Source organism: Canis aureus, chromosome X (genome assembly GCF_053574225.1).
Source record: "Canis aureus isolate CA01 chromosome X, VMU_Caureus_v.1.0, whole genome shotgun sequence".
In the NCBI taxonomy this organism is placed as follows: Eukaryota; Metazoa; Chordata; class Mammalia; order Carnivora; family Canidae; genus Canis; species Canis aureus.
The window spans coordinates 92,233,792-92,238,519 of NC_135649.1; the positions used below are offsets into that span (position 1 = coordinate 92,233,792).

The following is a 4,728-nucleotide window of genomic DNA, read 5'->3' on the forward strand; positions in this document are numbered from 1 at the left end:
CTAGAGAGAGAGAGAGAGGCAGAGACACAGGCAGAGGGAGGAGGAGGCACCATGCAGGGAGCCCAATGCGGGACTCGATCTCAGGTCTCCAGGATAACACCCTGGACTGCAGGCGGCGCTAAACCGCTGCGCCACCGGGGCTGGCCACCCCACATCGTTTATAAAGGGAAGATGGATTTGTTTTCCAGGTTCCATGGAGTACCTTTCCTCTCCATCTTCAGAGATCCCGAGCTGCATACAGATGGGGCAGGGGTGGGTGGAGAGACTCCTGAATACCTGTTGTAAAACTTAAAAGGTGAAGGGTTTGCACGGGAATCAACCAGAGACCTTTTTAAAGTTTTGAACCAAATAACTTTATTGAAACCAAACAACTTTTTTTATTTATTTATTTATTTATTTATTTATTTATTTATTTATTTATTGCAGAACTGGAAGAAAAAAACCTGAAGGTTCTGCCAAGGCAATACTGCAACATGCACGCTCGGCGGGGCGCCCAGGGGAAGTCGCCCTGGGCCCTGCCCGGGGGAGGTGTCCGTGCCAGGTCAGTTCTCTTTGTGGCTGTGGCGCAGGGTGAGCCTGTCGAACGGGTACTCAGCCAGGCCGGCTTCCGGGGCCCCCACGCTGCGCAGGCTGGTGCCGTGGCCTCCCAGAGCTCTTGGATGGCCTTGCCTCGCTCGCTCGCTCGCTCACGGAGGGAGCGGGCGTCCAGGAAGTCGCAGAGCTGGGCGTCGTTCTGGTCGGTGGCCAGCCGGTGCAGGTCAGGTCGAGCAGGCAGGCTCTGGTTCACGCGCTTCTCCAGGTGCAGGGCGCACTCCGTGGCCCTCGGGCCGCTCTCCCAGGCGTCGCGGTCCGGCTTCTCGACGTCGCGCAGACGGATGCGGCCCCCGCGCTGGTTCTGCAGCTCCACGAGCATCTCGGCGTGCTGGGTCTCCTCGCGGGCCTGGCGCTGGAAGAAGCGGGCCAAGTTCCTCAGGGCCCCGTCGTCGCGGTCGAAGGAGAAGGCCATGGACTGGTAGGCGTAGGAGGCGGACAGCTCCAGGCTGATCTGGCTGTCGACGGCGGCCTCGCAGTCGGGGTGGTAGTTCTGGCGAACCTGGGAGATGGGCGTCGCCTGCGGTGCGATGCGGCAGGAGGGAAGTCCCTTAAAGTCCGTTGTTGTGGAGGTGGGAGGTGGAATCCGTTAGGCGGGGGGGCGGGGTCACGGCGCAGGGGCGGGGCGAGGTGAGGGGGCGGGGCGTGCTCGGCGGGGGGCGGGCGAGGGGGCGTGACGAGGGAGTGGCCGGCGGGGCGGGGCGGGGCACAGGGTGTGGCAGGGGCATGGCGTGACGAGGGGGCGTGGCGTGGGAGTGGCCGGTGGGCGTGGCAGGGGCGTGGCCGGCGGGGGCGGGGCACAGGGTGTGGCAGGGGCGTGGGGAGGGCGGGGCCGGCGGGCGGGGCGAGGGCGTGGCCGGCGGGCGGGGCGTGGGGCGCGGCGGGGCACCCCTTCAACGTTCCATCTGAGTCTGGGCGGGGCAGGAAGCCGAGGGCAGTTCTGAGTGTCTTTTTTTTTTTTTTTTTAAGATTTTTTGTTTATTTGAGAGACCAAGAGAGTGTTGGGAGTGGGGGGGGGGTGAGGATCAGAGCGAGAGTCTTTTTTTTTTTTTTTTTTTTTTTTATTTATTTATGATAGTCACAGAGAGAGAGAGAGAGAGAGAGAGAGGCAGAGACACAGGCAGAGGGAGAAGCAGGCTCCATGCACCGGGAGCCCGACGTGGGATTCGATCCCGGGTCTCCAGGATCGCGCCCTGGGCCAAAGGCAGGCGCTAAACCGCTGCGCCACCCAGGGATCCCAGCACTGGGTCTTATACTATATGTTGGCAAATCGAACTTCAATTAAAAAAAAAAAAAGTTTCTTAAGTTAAAGATTTTCCTTTATAAACCATTACAACTTTTTTGTATTTAGATTTTGTCCTAAGCAATTTCTTTCAAACAACCAGTCTCATTTAGGATAAAAATACCTTCTTTTATCTTTAACAAAAATGCATTCCCATTTCTTATATCTTTTTTTTTATATGTCTCCAATCTTTCTACATAGTTGTTTTCCTTATTATCCATCAGTCTTAATTACATTTAGCAGAAACCTTAGTCTCCAGTGAAAACCAAGTAGTAACCAATTGTAAACTATTACATTAAAACTTTTTGTAAGACAAATTTACGAATTTTTAAGCACAAGCAGGTTTAGCAACAGACTTAAATATCCTGTTTCTCTGTAATAAGAAGTCAAAAGCACACACCTACACCCAGTAATCAATGTTTTAGCACTTTATCCTATTTGGAAAAGACCTCGCTATCCGATGAATTTAATTTTAATTACCATCCAAGCTAAACTTCAAAGTTTTAGGTTGCCAAAATCTTTGAAAGTTATCTTAACAAATTACCTATGAAAATTTTGAGATAGACAAGGAAAACCAACGTTTAAGTCATCTTTTGCTAACAAATTGCAACAGAGATAACCTGAGTTTATTTGACTTTTAGCAAACCCTGATGGAATAAGTCTTCTATTTAATGCTGATAACTTCAAAGATGTCTATCGTAATTAAGCTAACCAACTTAAATTAGTTTAATACTGAATATGTTCCACCTGGGTACACTTTAAAAAATTAGTGTGGTCCCTATTTGTTAATTTTTACCTGCGACACCGGTGGGGAAATCTGAAGTGAGCAGTGTATGCAGGAGGCACCTAAGGTGATGTAGAGACAGGAGTAGGGGGAGGGGGAGACAGAAGAGGCGAAGTGCAAGCAGGAGGCGAGGAAAAAAGGGTTCCCAGTTTGAAAGCTCATCCACTTGGACAAATGAGCAAACGCCATGTTCTCCCACCAGCAAGTGGAATTAGGCAGTCGGTGTCAGGCCGGAGAAGACAGAGAACTTCCCCGAAACAAAGTTTTGGCAGCTGCTTGGAAATGTTCCTTAAAGTCCCTGTCCTGAGGTAGTGTTGTGCCCAAGATCGCGAATCCGAGAAACCACCAAGGAGCCGACACCGATGCAAACACACGAGGGTTGATTTACGAGCTCGAGCTTGGGCCCAAGTATACCCGACACAGCGGAGCAGGGACTTGGACCCCGAGGTGGGGGTCAGCTTAGTTTTTTATAGGCTGGTCTAGGGGACCTCCAGAAGGGGGGGAGGAATTTCAAGTTCTGTTTACATTCTGACATGGGGCTTTCAAGGGCATTGAGCTCTGTTCTCATTCTAATAGGGGCTTCCTGCCCTCGGCTTGGGCTCTGTTCTTATTCTAATATGGGGCTTTCTAGGGCGTTAAGCTGCAAGCTGTTTTCTTCCTGTAACTGAAGTAATCTAAATTTCAGCTCTTATTCACAGGGGCCTGGGATGGCCGTACTTGTGATTAACGCTAAACTTGAGGTGGAATGGCCTTGATTTTTCTTGGCCTCCACAGTAGACTAACCACAGTTGGCTCCAGTTATAACTATTAACCTGGGAAATGAATGAAGGAGAAGCCCCCACATCTATCAGGAGGAGGAACAGTGAGAAAGCGTTGGCATCCCCTTCGCTGGGGAGGGCCTGTGTTTCCTCCAGCAGCCTGGGTTTATTTGGAGGCCTATTTAGATAATCATCCAATATGTCAGGAGGGAGTTTACGAACCAACATGTTGGGGCAAACACACTCTGCTGGAGGCCCTTAAGTGGGGGTCCTGATGTAGAGCCCTGTTCTCTGCAGAAGAGATTTAGCAGATAGGTCTCATTGAGGCCATACAGTATTACAGGAAATCAGTTCTTCCCTAAATTTTGCAATCCAAATTGTTTCCAGTGGGTTAAAAGGCACCCCAAGGGAGAGTCCTTGGGAAGTGAAGAAGAGACCACGCCTTCCCGTGAAGGTCACACCTTATTTTACCTTGCCTTGACGAATCCGCTGTTTTTAACCCATGGGAAACACTAGAAAAGTCTTACAAGGGGTAATTACTTAATTTTGCAGTACCCAATCCAGAGGCGTCTCCGAGGATGGTTTGTTTCCCATCTCGCGATCCTGGTAGGAACCTCTTACCCCGCACCTGTTATAGAGAGGTGACCATTGAAGGCGTCCTTACATGTCAGCTCTCGTCTAAGCCAAGCGTCCCTTGGGTCGCCTACCCAAGGTCAAGGAGTGGCTTAACATCGTGGGATGAGGAGGGACCCGCCAGCGGGAGTAGCCCCTCTTACCCGTCTGCCACCTAAACCTCCTGCCTCCTCTGGGTCTTCCGAGGGGTGTGGGGGGAGGAGTCTGGCCTAATCATAGAGTTTAGCAAGGTTAATAGTTTAAACTGTGATATTCTGTTTAGCTGGCTGAGGAGGCAAGCGGGGGGTGGGGGGTCTCACTAAGACCTAGGGGTCTCGGTGTGAGGCGTGTGCTGCTTAGGGATGGGGCTTCCCCGGGAGGTCTCGGAGACCCCACGGCCACCGATGGTAACCGAAGGGCAGGTTCAGAGCGCTGGATTGCCAGTCTTCACGCGCGCCCTCCGGATGAACCCTACACTAGTCAGGAATCCCATAAAGGGCCTTATTCTCCGGAGCTTGTTGTGCCCAAGATTGCGAATCCGAGAAACCACCAAGGAGCCGACACCGATGCAAACACACGAGGGTTGATTTATTTACAAGCTCGAGCTTGGGTCCAAGTGTACCCCACACCGCGGAGCAGGGACTTGGACCCCGAGCTGGGTTCCAGCTTAGTTTTAAGGGCTGGTCTAGGGGATCTTCAGA

The 4,728-nt window shown here is 52.0% G+C and overlaps 1 pseudogene; it reads right to left on the minus strand.

Annotated features, from left to right (window-relative positions):
- Positions 1 to 328: 328 nt before the first annotated feature.
- On the minus strand, positions 329 to 2,846 carry LOC144308939 (ferritin heavy chain pseudogene; annotated as a pseudogene).
- Between the last annotated feature and the right edge of the window lie 1,882 nt (positions 2,847 to 4,728).